At 44.5% G+C, this 16,121-nt stretch overlaps 1 protein-coding gene and 1 long non-coding RNA gene across 2 annotated transcripts in view; one reads left to right on the top strand and one right to left on the bottom strand.

Annotated features, from left to right (window-relative positions):
* The window catches only part of LOC138491431 (neuropeptide FF receptor 1-like), an 837,968-nt gene that overhangs the window by 591,497 nt on the left and 230,350 nt on the right, over positions 1–16,121 (bottom strand). The window lies entirely within an intron of this gene.
* LOC138493173 (uncharacterized) overlaps positions 9,359–16,121 on the top strand; it is a 51,908-nt gene continuing 45,145 nt past the window's right edge. Inside the window, exons 1-3 of the long non-coding RNA XR_011276290.1 lie at positions 9,359–9,486; positions 9,630–9,740; positions 15,846–15,948. This is a non-coding gene — a long non-coding RNA (uncharacterized lncRNA). The remainder of the gene's footprint in view (positions 9,487–9,629; positions 9,741–15,845; positions 15,949–16,121) is intronic.

The raw sequence follows: 16,121 nt of genomic DNA, 5'->3' as shown, positions 1-16,121 counted from the left end.
GGAGGATTAAACCAGGTGCTGAACACAGGTGTTACATATTCGCCCCATATTTTATGATCCACAATCCCTGACATTTGGTGGAAAAAACACAATTTTCACTTTGTCTGGGATTGTGGGTTATAAATTCTGGGGTGATTCACGCAAGTCATAGATAACCCCAAACCGTTTGGCAAAGCAGATTTTGCTCATGTGGACAACCTACAGATTTGGGCCTAGGGTGTCGAAGCCACCAAGGAAAACAGGCAACCCCATGCATTTCCGAAAAGAAGACACCCGTGGGCACACCCTTGTCCACTAAAAACATCCATGGTGGTTTAGTGACCCCACACCCACCCAAAACAAGTTATGATTTTTTATTTTTGTTTTTGTGTTGCCTCTTTCCTAAGGGCAGATTGTGCTCAAAATCTGCCCCCAGGGAGGGCTACATGAGATGCCCCCCATCCATTTGAGGTGGGGGGCCACCCCCCTTTCCACTAAAAACATCCATGGTGGTTCAGTGGCCCCCCACACGCACCCAAAACAAGTTATAATTTGTTTTATTTTTGTTTTGCCCCTTTCCTAGGGGCAGATGGGCACATGTGTGTGGCCATCTGCCCCTGGGGGGGAACATACTGCCCCAGGCTTGGGGGGTGGCTCTGCCTATATTTGCAGTGGCCTCCCCTCACCCCAAATGGATGGGGGCATCTCATGTAATCTGCCCCCAGGGAAGGCTATATAAGGTGCCCCATCCACTTAGGGTGGGGGGAGAGGGCCACCCCCCCTTTCAAACACAAAAAATCCTGGTGGTCTAGTGGGCCCCACACCCCCACCTAAAACAAGTTAAAATATATATATATATATATTTTTTTGTTTTGCCCTTCCCTAGGGGCAGATGGGCACATGGATGTGACCATCTGCCCCCAGGTGGGTGGCAAAACGTACTGCCCCAGGCTTGGGAGGGGTGGCTCTGCCAATATTTGCAGCAGCCTCTCCCCCCACCCCAAATGGATGGAGGGCATCTCATGTACCCCTTCCTAGGGGCAGATATCTGCCCCAGGGAGGGCTACATAAGGTGCCCCCCTCGAATTAGGGTGGGGGGAAGAGGGCCACCCCCTTGCTAAAATCCCAGGTGGTTAGTGGTCCCACCCACAGCCACCCCACCCAAAACTATGTTTAAAAAATAATCTTTTTTGTTTTTGTTTTCCCCCCTTCCCTGGGGGCAGATGATCACCCAACTGACCCCAGAGTATTGCCCCCATGCTTTGGAGGCCAGGGGGGAGAGGGAAGCTTACCTAGTAAGCAGCCCCTCCCCCACTTCAAAAACAGATCCCTGCACCACACACCAAACACATATTCTGGGGGGGGATAAATGACATTACATCCCCCCCACTTAAAATTGTGGGGGGATTTGTCCCCCCTGTCTCCATGTCCTACGCCCATGCTTTGTAGTAAGGGGTAGTGCAAAGTAATGTGTGTACATAATGTCAACAGTATATCATACCCTATTTCATGTTCATAAATTGGAGCAGTGCAGAATCTCATGTTTTGCAATGCGTGAAAGTCATGCAATCCTGTTTAATCTTTTCAGTTCCGCAACGCCTGTGTTTTCATTCCCATTGTAAATTCATACTACATGTCACAGAAAATACTGGAAAGGGTGGCCTCACGTATCTCAATGGGAAAGGAGCGCGGTGTAGTGGCAAAGTGACTGAGAAGGCGTGGCTGTTGAAATCTAGAAGCTTGTTGGATGCACTGTATTGAAACTGTTCCTTTTTTTTATAGCGCATTTCGGTGGCCAGTTGCTAACAAAAGTGGCCAGAAAAAGTGCACTTCTACAGGCGGTGTAAAGAAACCTCACCAATGTAAGCAAGTTTAAACCTTCCTCTGCAAACTGTAACGTAATGCATGCAGAATAATATGTGGGTGGGTCTGCTGCACATCTTTGTTTTGGGTCTTCCCACATGCACACACATATTATCGGGAATTTTAACACATCAGTTGTTGAACTCACATTAAAAGCACCTTGCTTGCAGAAGCACAGCTCAATTGTAACCAGCATTTGCACCCAGAGCTAACATTTGAACAGTGCAATTGATTACCCTTCTCATTCTATTGCGCACCTGCACCCCTTATCACATCCTTCTTTCAAATGTGCACTTTCATAAATGCAAAGAACAAGAGTAAACTCCCAAACTATTAGCATTGCCAATGATTTTTTTCATAATTGAGTCTGCTCAAAGTGTCTCTGCTCACAATATTAAGCTTAACCAGGCATGTCATTACCAGCTGTCTTTTTTTAAGAAAGTTAAAACCTCTCCTGGAGGCAGGTGAGCTTTGAATGTTTGTCCACACTTTGTTCATCTATCATGATCAGCCATAACCTCCCCCCAGCACAGACCCTCCAGCTCCCTCTAGATATAAAAAGAAAATCGCAGCTCAGAACCTGCTCCCACTTCTCCAACCTGTCCTGGCCTCGCCCACAGCAGACTCCACTGACCCCATCATTATGACCAGAATCTACAATGACACTATACTATCTGCGATAAACAAAATATCCCCGCTCACAGCATGCAAGGCTAAGCAACGAGCCCACCTCAATACCTGATTCACCCCCGAGTTAAAAGATTTAAGAATAACCAAAAGAAAAGCAAAAGCCCTGTGGGGAAGAAAAAAAACACCCACACTTAGCAACAAAACTCGCTTTGCACAGCCTCCAGGGATTTTAAAAATAAAGTACTTCTCACCAAAGGGGAACAATACAACGACAGAACTGCTAAAGCCAGCTCCAACTCCAAGGAACTATTCATGATCCTCAGAGAGATAGAAACTCCCATGCCTCCCCCTGAAAGCTGCAACAAAGACACAAACAGGTGCGAAAACATTCACTATGCTCTACAAAACAAAATCAATCACCTACAAACTACAATTGAAGCCAAAAAACAGCCTTGACAAGATTCATAAGGCCCCACCACCATCTGCCACTGCCATTCTCCCTAAAGAGCTCCCCCCTTTTGAATTCACAGAGGTCTCCATCCCAGAAATGTTGAAAATCATCATTGGCCTAAAACCATATTGATGCCAAGGTGACCCATGCCCACCCGCAGTTATCAAAGAGTGCGCTCCCCAACTCGCCCCATTCATCACCAACCTGATCAATTCCTCCTTCAAAGGTAACAACGTCCCATCGACTTAAAGGACGCCTGGATACTACCCCTTCTAAAAAAAAAAAACTCTAGACCCTAACATTCTAACAAACTACCGTCCCATAACAACCGTTCCCCTTCTTTTGAAAATTCTTATCGCATATCTACAGATACAGAAATATCTCGAAGTTAACAACATCCTAGGGCTACGTTAATCTGGTTTTCGTCCAAGACACGGAACGGAAACAGCACTTTTGAACTTAAAAATCCAAATGGATAACCTGAGAGACAATGGGAAACTAGCTGTGCTTCTTCTACTAGACCTTTCTGCTGCTTTCAATCTCGTGGATCATAATGTTCTCTGTGAACACCTATCATTAGCAGCTAACTTCTCCCCTAACGCCACACTCTGGATAAAGTCTTTCCTCAGTGACAGATCTATGAAAGTCTTCTCCCCTAAAGCTGAGACACCCCCCTCTCCACTCACCTGTGGCATGCAACAATGTTCCTGTGTTGCCCCCACCCTGCATAACATCTTCGCAAAGCCACTCTTTGACTGCCTTGGCGACATGGGTGTCATCTACACCAATTACGCAGATGACACTCAGGTCCTCATACCCATCCCAGGAGAACACGACAGAGACACAGCCAACATTAACATCATCCTTCGAGTTATCCAAGACTGGATGACCCAACATGGTCTCTGCTTGAATGATGATAAGACCAAGTTGCTCATCATCGGCTGCCAACTCAGAATTTCAAAACTTTTCAATCACCTATTTAAAACATTCATCATAGATGGACACTCCATCAAAGTCTCCAAAGATGTAAAAATGCTTGGATTCCATCTAGACTCCTCACTCAACCTTAACAAACAAATAAACGCTACCACCTCAGCCACTGCATACGCTTGCAAACCCATTAGATCATGCAGAAAATTCCTCTCCCCTGACAGCTGTCTCACTCTGACCAGAGCCCTAGACCTCATGTGCATACTGCAACGCGCTCTATGCAGGGACATCAAGTCAAAACATCAGGAAACTTCAAGTCCTCCAAAACAATTCCCTTAGAGCTGTGCTTAATGTCCCCAGATCGGCGCACATCTCTGCCATCAGACACCAGCAGCACTGGCTACTAGTACCGGAACGCATTATGTTCAAATCACTCACCCTAACAAACAAGTGTCTAAACCAGATGACACCTGCCTACCTCTCGAACAGCTTCAAGCTAACACAACGCTCCAGACCTACATAAGCAACCTATCAGCATCATCTTGCTACTCCCAGATTCAAGCTCCAAAAGGCAGGCGGTTGTAGCTTCCCCACCTTTGCCAGCAAACTCTAAAACTCACTTCCCGTACAACCCAGAGCTCAAGACTCTTTTTGGATCTTCAGGAAACAACTTAAAACACACCTCTTCACCAAAAGTCTAAGCCACTCAGCCACACATCCCCCTAGCTTCTCACCACCCAATCATGTGCCCGTCTGCTCTGCATAGTTAAATGTTACTCTCCATCCAATTGTAAAGTCTTTTACTTGCTTTCTATACTTGTATTTACTGTGTAACAAATGCAACGGCTCATCACTGGAAGTTAGCGCCCGATGCCTCCGGGCTCGGCGTGCTTTGTAAATGTCAAAATAAATAAATAAAATAAATAGATACTGTCTAGACGGTAGCACTGCATGAAAACGATAGTTTACCAGAGTTGTCAGATTGTTAAACCCTTGCGTATCCTCAACTTTGCAACAGTTTACACAGCTGTTGTAAATATTTTGCAAACATAATGTCTACTTGCAGTTTACACAACATTTGAATGAGTGTACACTATGTTTCCAAACATTTTACAACAATGTAAACTATGTGCAAATCCTTGTGTTTATCTATGCTACAAATGTTCTGTAAACCATTAACACAAGATTTACATAGTTTACAACAATGTTGCAAACATAGCCTCACAGGGTTTGGCAAATGGTTTCACTCATTCTCCTGTGGGGCAGTACTTTGGATGGCTCAGGCCATTTTGATGACTGGCAGCAATAGAGGAAAAACATGAATCTTGGCACTGCTGAAGCCTGTCCTCTATGCTAGAAGAAATGACATTATTTTCTCAGGATCACACAGTTGGTTAAACAGTGATGCTGGGATTTTAACCCACTCTACACATTGGGAAAATGAACAAATAAAAACCTCTTCTGTACATGTTTGCTCTTAAGAAGCACTTTACTCTATTTTTGTTTAATCCGTACATGTTTTGCAGTAGCTTGAAGTGCTCTTGATTTAATTCTTTCCAGAAAATGTTCCCCAGTGTACATATGCCCTTATCAATTTTTTTTACATTTGTCTGGTTATCTAGTAGAATTGATTGCAGTATGATATTGGTGTAAAAAATGTAGGGAGGTGTCTTTGATACTATCACCTACATGGTTAGGGTAGAGGCGCAGAGGCATTGGAAGAGAAACCATGGCTGAGACTCTCAGGAGATGATGCAGGCTGGTTCTTAAGTACAGTGAATCCCCAAACCCCCATAAAGGAATGTCTACACACTGTTATGTGCTAACACAGCTCTTTTAATAGATAACATTAGGCTCAAGTGAATAGATACAAATAAATAAGAATCACTTTGCACTCAGAAACACTCTACTTCAATAGTTAAAACAGTAGATACAATACTACATGGTACCACGGTTATTCTTATCTTAAGCAATAGGTGTAAATGGGCATATGTCATATGTCATAAAATGCACTAAAATTATTAAGCACTGTTTAACTTCAAACCACAAATGTAGAAATGTGGGCAATTACTTTAGAACACTGGTAGAATGTTTTTTTACAATAAAAGGGCAATACTGTGTGGAGCCCCTCCCACCCAACCTGGGCAACCAGCAATAAAAGGTAAGTCATTTATTTTATTTATTGTGCATTTGTAAGGTGCTTATACATCAAGTCAATGGTGTTTAAAAATGCCCTTAAGGCAACGGGGAGGGAACATGGGAATGAAAGGCAAATATAACAATGAAAGAGAGAGGTCCTACTAGGCCTTGTGTGCACTCAGAGCGGGCAAGTGCAGAGAGAGAGAGAGAGCTGAGGGGGCAAGTGCTAGGAGTAACAAGGAGGCAAGTGCTAGTAAGTTGCAAGCTGATAAGTGACTGGCAGAGATCATTTGGTGAGTGGTCGAATGACAATCAAGAAGTGCAGGCCTGTGATAGCACAAGTTGATAGGCGCCTAAAGCAAGTGCTGGGAGTGGGCGGAGCCTGAAATCAATTGGGGGGTTGAGGTCAGGACCCAGGTGGACACAAAAGGGCCCTGATCACCAATCTCAGTGACTCTGGGATTTAGCAAAGGAGGGAGGGGGATAGGGAAAGAGGTGGAAAGGAGAGTCTTGAGAAGCTTCTGGATTTTGAGAAGATCCAGCTCAAGATGAAGAGGAAGGGTGAGGCTGTTCCATAAGGAAAGAGATTGTCCACCAGCCTGCTGTTTGGTGAATCGCTTGACATGCAGAGAGTTGGTGCCCGAGGTAGGTAAAGATCTGCAGGGAGTGTACTTAGTGAGAGAGTGGGGTGCAGAGATATTAAAACACACCAGGATTCGTTATACTTTGCTTATGTATTAAAGCCCAGTCCTTAGGCCCAAGACAAATCCAGGATCCTTGTGTTACCCCTGCAGGAAGATTCCCTTTTCCTCATCCTAGTACCTTGGGTTCGTTGGAAGGCAAAGTAGTGGAGTCTCTCAGCTTTACTCAACGATACCATTCGAGGATGGATCCCCTCCAGCGTCACTGGGTCATCGTTGTGGTCAAGAAGGGGAAGGGAACTAAGCAGTGTCGGAATGGCAGCAGTGATGTTTGTCGTGGTGGTCTCCTTGGTGGAGTTGCTACGCTGGCTGTTGCCTGAGTGTGACTGAGTGGGCACGACTGAGTGACTGGGCATGACTTAGTGAAAGTGTGCCCGAGCGAGCTTGACTGACTATATGTTTAAAACAGTGATTTAGTGTAAAAGATTGATGTTATTGCAGAAGCTGTCAAGCTCAGGCTGTCCACTACCTCCGGCCTTGCAGTATCTAGCAGCATTCCTTTCACCTTGTTGCCTTTCTACTCCGGTTTGAACTACACTAGCATCTTGCTAACAACAAGAGTTTATTAGCTTTTTGTAAGTGGATATTTTGGTCCTCGTTACACGGTAGGCGGTGGACCAAGGTGCTATTAGTACCTTGGTCCATGCCAGTAAAATACCGGCACCGCCTTGGTGGAAAGGGGAATTACCGCCCTATTCCAAGGTTGGCAGGGCGGTAATTCCCCCTTCCACCATTGCCCTTCCCCATTCCCATTTTTGCCCCATAGGGCATAATGGGAATGGGGAAGGTGCTAATTACGGTACCGCAAATTTGCAGTGCCGTAATTAGCACCAAGGTCCCTTAGCAGGTTGGTTTTAAACGCCTGCGGGCGTTAAAGTACCAACCCGCTAAGGGACCTCGTAGTAAGGCGGTAAGGGTTAACGGTCACCGGTACCATTACCGGTGACCGTTAACCCTTACCGCCTACCGTGTAATGAGGCCCTTAGTGTTTAAGTTCCTCACTGGCTCCCTATCTTTGTTTGGCCATGCAGAGTCCAATAAACATCTCCTATGATGAGCTGCTCTTTTGTTTTATCTAAGATTTTTCCACAGAATAAAACCACATGGAGGGATTGATGGTGGGAACATATCTCCATTATAATGTACGTACCCCACAGGTGCCTTAGATGGGTTTTCCTAGCTTTAGTCAAGGGAGCCCCAAACATCATTTTGAAATGGCCTCCCAGAAGCCCCCATGCATCTTAAGCTGGTCAGCTTTGTGCCCAATCACGTATCCAGGGAAGCATTTGCAGGGCCCCCTGGGCTGTGTGCAATATGTGCCCTGGGGGTTTAAGTGAGAGAATAATTAGGTATACTGCCTTTTGTCCAAGATACCTGATTGTCCCTTGAAGACACATTTCAAGGGGACCCCTTGATTTCTCATTCCACATCAAGACCACATCAGGCATTATATCAATAACGCAACAACATTTTACCTCATCAAAACCACACCCACATCACAATCATTACAACCACCATACTCTTCATTACTCCTAGTCCTGTTCCTGCTCGTCACAGTACTTATAACCCACTGCGTACGGCCCAGTGGAGATGTCTGGGTCCATATGATTATGAAGTATGGAACTACAGGCTTATGGGTGGCCAAAATAATGTATGTAATGACAGATAGAGGAGGAACAACAAAAAAGATAGATGAAGGGCCCTGCTAATGGAGGCGGGGTCTCAATGAGTAAGTACTATGACAAGGAAGAACATGATGAGGCGTAATGAGTAATGAAGATTATGAGTAAGCACATGACGGTTAGAAAGAACCGCCCACAGAGAGAAACGCCAGTGAAGGCAAGTGGCAGCGCGTAACAGCATCACACAGCATATGCCTATCAGACTGAGGGGGTATCAGTCTCCATGTCATTCAGTGTTCAACTTGCACTGCAGGAACACAAATGTATTGCACAGGCTGCTGCTACAGAGCAGTGGCAAACGTTGCCTACCAGCTCTGATTGTCTTCTGGGAAGTTAGGTAATTGAATTTGGTGTTAACTTACCATTCAGAATTATACATTTTTTACATTTGAACATCTTTCCATGTGCTGTCTGGTGGGTTGTGTATTTTAGAATGCTTCAATGGTGTCAACAATATATGTTTTGTATTTTGCTGTGATGTAATTGTTATGCGAATTATTATTAATGAAACTTTAAAAATCCTACATCTTTTTGGTCACAGAATGTTGGCAAGTATGCAACAACACTGCTGAACTGTTCAAATTCTCAATTGTGTTAGGCACTGTGTGATTCCGACTCTGACTTCAGTCCTCTTTCTCTATCCATGATTTATGTAGCAACCTTCACTCAGAAATTAGTTCTATTTCTATGCCCATGCTGCATATACTTTCCATGTGGGGCGCCAATACTTTACGAACTGTGAGTGCAAGGGGACCACATTCATCCTTGAACATTCCATCTGAAGACTTTGAGAAACAAATGGATGTTTCATCTTCACGGGCGGCGGCAATGACACGAGGTAAAGGTCAGCCTTGCGCACTCTGTTCTGGCTTCTTAAATGTCTTTCTCCGCGGGCTACTCTCTTGAAGGAGGGACACATTCCCCTGGGTGCAGTCTTTCAAAACTTTTTTCTCAAGGGGTCGTCTTCCTTCTTTCACAGCGGTGCAGGAAATTTCAGCTCCCTCTGAGTTGCTGTACACAGCTTGACTGGTTATTTGGAACATTCCAGTTACTGGAGCCATTAAGAAACACATTAATGTGTCATATACACGCACGGCGGCTATGAAACAAGGTAAAGATCTAGCCTCTTGCGCTTTGCTCAGCCTCCCTGAATGCTTTCTGTGTTGTTTTTCCTGCAAGGAATAATGCTTTTCCCCAAGAGCAGTTTCAACCTTTGGCTCAAACAAGCCGTGTTTCTTTTTTTTTATTTCACAGCAACGTGAGAAACTTGAGCTTACTTTGAGTTGCAGTGATTCATTGCACACAGCCCAATAGGAAATCTTGCCATAACAGAATTACAACTACGCATTGCAACAAAGACAACAGGTAAGGTTTTTTTTTCTTCCATATCTGCCTAACCTTTGTTTTTCCATGCCCTCTCTTTTCGAATTAAAAGATTTATGCACCTTTAGAGGTGAGAGGCAACCAAGTCGATAGTGGTTTGGTTTGATTTTTTTCAGTTAAGAGACAGGTTTTGGTTGACTGACAGCGCTTTCTGATACAGCGCTTAGCAAATAGAATCATAGTGCAGAGCAGTGCTGTGTTCAACCGCAGGATTCCATATTGGCTGTTAGTCTGCTTAATTAACAGCGTAAAAATTAAAAACAGGTACATTTTGAACGCACAGTACTTGTTCGAGTGTCTGCAAATGGTTAACTATGTACATTAATGTGAACATCTTTTTGCCATAGTGCCATCTGTCAAGGATTGCTAATAGCAATCCATCACTTACAGCAGCTGTTTTCAGGTAGACCTATGGCCTTGGGTGGCCACCAACAATGGTCCTTTCCTACCTTTGCACCCTTCATTTCTCACCTTGGGTGATTATCAATGACTTTTAGATTGAGCTATCACGCAACCACCTATTCTCAATCATTTAGGGTGGTTTATCTATCTTACAGCCAACATTTGTACTGGCCGGTTGCTCTTTCCTTCTCCTTCTCTCTTTCCTCCCCTGGCTTGCTCTCTTCTTGGGGCAGACCGCTTGAGCTGGGGCTCTGTGGGGACAGAGCATTGGATCATTTTAATTTGTTAAACTGTTCATTTAGCAATCCTGGGGATGAAGTGATTGTTCTCTTCTTTCCTTGTTCCTCTTCTTTCTTTCCTCCTTTTTTGAAATCGTTATGCTTGCAATGGGTGCATAGTTGCCCGTGATGCATCTGTCTGTGGACGAATAATTCTAATCTTGTGAATTTTCCGTCACAGCACAAATTAGCCACTTTCACCACTTTCCATCCACTTCGCCTGATGAGGCTGGTCCCCAAATCACCTTGAAGACCCTTGGTTAAGCCAAAACTCGAGTGGACGAAGACCCTGGCTACATATATATCTCTAAGAAGTGGAGATTTTGTAACAATACAAGTAATAGTTATATAACCTGTATATAGTAACATCAAAACAGTGAAAAATGTGGACATTTGCAAACAAATTTGTTTTTTGGTTATATTTGTCCAGTTTGTTTAGTGACGTACAACTCTATATGATTTTAATGTGTGTTTTTTTTAATCATGATTGGTTATGCTATGTATGTGTGTGGCATGTATAAGTGGTCTGAAAGCAATAGGTGTGTTTGAAAAATTGGTAGGACAGCAGTGTCAAATTTGCATTGCCAATTAGTACTGCAAATTTCGTTTTAGGTGAATTATGTTATGTGATTTAAAATGTTTTGAATAATACAAATAAGAATAAAGAAAAACATTTTTGTTTTATACCCATTGAAAGATTTTTTTGTTGTTGAAAATGTGGTTATATTTGGCTAGAGGGCATTGCAATTTTTGTGTGTGTGTTCATTGACCTAGTTCTAGGTTATTTAGTACCCTAGCCTCTGTTAAGCTTTAGCTTGCATCCCCCCTTCTTGTGTTGAACTATTCAAAATCTGCAAGGAACTCGCCAATCCTACTGCAGTCTCCACATCTCTCTGCCATCCTAGGCTCTCTGTACTGCACAGGCCTCCCACTACACAACCAAAACTCAGGACATTGTGTGCTCACTCTCCTCTTCTCCCCTCGCTTTTTTCTCACCCGCTCTCAGGCTTCCCTTGGCCCACCCCTTACCTCTTCCTTTCTATTCTCATCCTTCTCGCCCATAGCACCGAATGAGGTCTCTAAACAAGACCTCTCTATGAAAGTCTCTTCCAAACAAGTGTTCCCCAGCTCCTCCAAAACTATCAAGGACTACATTGCATCCATTGCTCCAGCCTTGGCTGATTTTTGCAGTCACTCCTGTGCCACCGGCTCCTTCCCACTACCTCTCAAGCACTCACTTGTGCACCCTCTCCTCAAAAGCGCTCTGCCGACCCTTGCTGCCCTGCTAATTACTGCCCTATGTCCATCACCCATTCCCTGGGCAAACTCTTGGAGAAGTTGGTCATCTCCTAACTGATCCAGCACGCTGAATCTGTTGGTTGTCTCCACGACCATCAGTATGACTTCAGAGCAGCCAGAGGCATAGAAACTGCTCTCCTGAACACTCATGAAGACTTGCTCTCGATTCCAACTCTCCCTCCATTATCATCCTTCTCAATCTTTCCTCTGCCTTTGACATGGTCAATCATGCCACCCTTATACATTGACTCTGTGATACCCTTGGCACACAGGCATGGCAATGGACTGGTTGACCTCCTTCCTAGCTGACTGACCTTCCCAGGTTCAACTGGGCCCTTTCCTCTCCTCCACCTGTGGCATCCCTTAGGGTTCTATCCTCTTGTTGTGGTTCTTCAACATCTACCTGATTTCTCACCTGATTTCCACCTTCTCTCCTCACTTCCAGTGTTATGCGGATGATACAAAGCTCTCCTTCAAGTTTCCCTCCACTTTCTCTTCTTCTGCCTCTCTCATTCCTGACTGTCTGTTTGCTATTCAAGTATGGAGCGCTGCTAACGATTTCTGCCTTAATGGCAGTAAGACTGAGATACTTCTCATTGGGACCCCTGCTCCTTCCTTCCCTCCTACTCTCTGACCACCGTCCTTGGGTCCCCTCCATCACCTTCTTGTGAGGCTAAAAACCCTGACGTCATCTTCGACTCCTCTCTTGCTTCCTCTCGTCACATCGCAGACCTTTCCAAGAAGGCCCACTTTCAGCTGCACCTCCTCGGAGGCATTCTCCATTTCCTCACTTTTTCCCAGAAACTCAATGTCTCCAGGGCTCTGGTCCTCTCTAAACTGGACTAATGCAACAGCCTCTTCCTCCTTCTACCTTTATCCTCCCTTACCAACTTCAACTAATCTAGAATAGGATTGTGAGACTTATCCTTGGCCTCAAACCCATGGACCACATCTCTCCAGCCCTAGAATCTCTCCACTGGCTCCCTGCGGCTGTGAGGATCAAGCTCAAGATGTTCTGCATCATCCACAAGGCTTTCTGCATTATCCACAAGGCTTTCTGAGGCATGGGACCATGCTTCATCCAAATCTCTCTCCCTAAATACCTCTCTGCTAGCGCCATTCAGTTTTCTAGCTCCAATTCTCTGCAGGTCAGATTCTTTTCTAAGCAGAGAGTGGGGGGTAGATCTCTCTCTTCGGCAGGAACCTCCCTGTGTTTTGGCCTCCCTGCCCCTCTCAGGCTTGAGCCAGATCTTCTTAAGTTCCAGAAGCTTCCCGAGACCCTCCTTTTCTCTTCTTCATTTCCTTTCCCCATCCCCTGCTAATGCCCCCCTCTGCCTCATGGACTGGCTGCCTGGTCCCTTCTGAGTCTTACAGGGCACTAGGCCCTCCCCACCCAGTCTTCCCCAGCACGCCATTCTCCTTAACCTGCACTTGCCCTTCCAGGTCTCTTCGCCCCGACACTAGCCTGATGGAGTGTGCATCCCTACCGAGCCTACTCCACCCCCGTCCTAGCACTTAGCATATGGTCTCACTCTCTGCATCCCCTGGCACTTGCCCACCTTTCCGCCCCTTGGCACTTGCCTAGCCCAATGGGCCCTCCTATTCCCCTCCTCCCCCCTGTACTTGTATCCCACCACTCTACCCTGTACTTCCCCCCACCCTAGAATGCTCCTGTCCACCCTACCTGCAACCTTCCCCACTCAGCTCCCCCCTGTACTGCCTGTTACTTCACTTGCACAATCCGAATGACACAAGGCATAGTAGGACCGTTATTGTTGTTGTTTTCTTCCCTGTCTCCCGCCACACACTTTTTTGTGGCACCTTGAAACACCACTTAATGTACAGGCGCTACATAAATAAGCAATAAATAAATAAAATATGTGTTTTGGATTGTGGAAAGTACAAAGCTTTCAGCCATGAGAAAGGTTTTGGCACCATGTGCAAGACTGACCCTTTTATTCTCTTTTGTCCTCCTCAAATGGAATGCAGCAAGTGAAATTGCTGGTAGCTACTTAGCTCATGCTTGTAAATTCAAAGAGCCCAGTTAGCTTGACAGCAAGCAATACCAGGAGCTAAAGTTGACTCCCTAGTCGAACCGCTGACATTCAAATAGACCTGTGCGAAAATAACCAGTTTTGGGAATGTGTATAAAGGATCATTATGACACCTGTAAGACATTTAAAAGTAAAATGCAGCATATTAATAATAAAACCTGTTGTATAGCTTCAAATAACCTTTCCACAAAACAATCACACCCTAATAAAAAGAAAAAGATGACCAATCCCAATCACATTACAATGAGGCATATATAATGGAAAATGGTTTGGATCTTGTGGCATGCCATGTACTAGCTGCTAGTTATCCAGATATGTTTCCAGTATACTAGGTGATGCCAGATACCTTGGAGCTGCTCCGAGGTGCTCCTGCCCATCAAATCGTTATTTTGATTAGTAGCAACATGTCCCCGCTCACAATCTCCTAACCTCATTGCTGGTAATACCAGGTAGAAGATAGTCGGATGACTTGAGTTACAAGCCAGATTGCCTTTAACCCAGTCTGTGTTCCAAGAGTAACTTCTATGCCATTCCAGCTTCCCGGTAAGAGAGCTAGACACTGCTAGTGTAAGGATGGTTATTTGGCAATAGATTAAATATAGTTGTACACCTTTCGCCTGCTGCGTTTTACAAGCATGAGTTGGGTTTCTGGAAATCTGATTAGGTCAGAGGGAACAGCAGCACAACACAGACTTATGTTGGTGATGGATTTTAAAGCTAACCCGGTTTGGTAATAAATAAATCCTCTTTGATTTGGGATGGCTGTTCGAATTTGGGTATGAGTCTATTGGTAGTTGATTAAAAGCACAATATACACATCTTTCACTGAAGAATGTTTAACTTCTTGAAATGAAGGGGCTAAGGAGAATTTGTTTGAAGGGTTAGACGTATTTAGACTTCACATGCATGCAAACTAATAAACGGCTATTGTAATACAAGGCTGCAGGCTTAGGGATGTCAACTGCACCACTGTCCCAAATTGTGAACATTTTTAGACCAGCACTTAAAGCTCAATGTTGTTTGTGCCTTGCTTGTGCAATTCTCTATCACCTCCAGCTTGGGATTCTCTGTCCTCCTTCCACTCCCTTCGATCCCAAATAAATATCTGTCTCTAAGCAGACTTGCACTATTCTAATGGTCATCTTCTTCCTTTCTTTAAATCAGAGGCTCTGTGGAGGCGCTCGATCCAAGCGGTCTGCCACTCATAGTTAATGGTTAGCCTACTTTCTTACAATTTGCCATGGAGGAAGCGCTCGCTATAAGCGGTCTGCCACTCTGTGCAAATGGTTTTCTTTCTCTCTCTGCCTTCTTCTTTCTCCCTTTTCTTTCTCCCTTTCTCTTTCTTCTTTCCTTTTCAGTATAAGCAGTAAATCACAATAAGCTAATGGTTCTCATTTTGCTTTTTTAGAATTTGAGTTATACATGTGTATGTGGTCATTCACACCATGCTAAATTCATACCCACATTCACAAGGGGGGATACAGGGCTTCCCAAAGTGGCTAAGGGAACCATAGTTCCACGGTGAGGACACAGAGAAGTAAGACCTTCACCATGGGAGTCCAAATGGTACAAAGTGGGTATGGGGCATCAGGTATGGGTATCAGGCATCAGCTATTAGGCAGGAGCTACGCCGGGGGAACCAGGAGCTAGTGCATCGAGCAGAGCAATTGTAACCTTTGCGTAAGACACAAACTCTAACTTATTGTCCATTTTATATATTATTCAATATGCTTTAAATGTCTTAAGTGTGTCCATGATTCTCATGTATAAACACACCCAAGCCTACCCAGTTAATATAACATAATCGTGTTTGTATAGCAACACTTGCCTCGGGTGTCAGAAGTAGCTCCTGGTAGCTCTCTGTTTCGAGGTAATCAGGTTCTCCTTGGCTATACCCGGGAGCTAAATAACTCCTAGCTCCTGGCAATTTCAATCCCTGCTATTGGTTTGCATGTTTTTGTATGGATCTACATCTTATGTGTTGTCTGCAGTGTAATGTTGGCATGCAATCACATGGTTGAGAGGCTTTAAACATGTGTATAACTTTTTTTTAGGTGTGCTACCAGTGATGCACAATCAAGTTGTTTTCTTCAAATCATATGTGCCTTTTCTAAGTCACTGCAGAGAGGGGAGAACAGCTACTGCTGTAGATTCCAGGTCTGTATTTACAAGGTTTCATTGGTAAACTCCTCCGAAAACGCAACCTTTAAAACATTGTGTTTTAAGGGATATACAACATTACTATTTAATAAAGTAAAAGTGCACTCAAAATGAACTGAACACTACTTGCAAAGGTTTACAAATATTGTAAATTCTGTAAACCAAGTGTT

Source organism: Ambystoma mexicanum, chromosome 10 (genome assembly GCF_040938575.1).
Source record: "Ambystoma mexicanum isolate Mex_15411 chromosome 10, UKY_AmexF1_1, whole genome shotgun sequence".
NCBI lineage: Eukaryota > Metazoa > Chordata > Amphibia > Caudata > Ambystomatidae > Ambystoma > Ambystoma mexicanum.
Note: the sequence above shows the minus strand (reverse complement) of the source record. Positions and strands in the feature narration are given on the sequence as shown.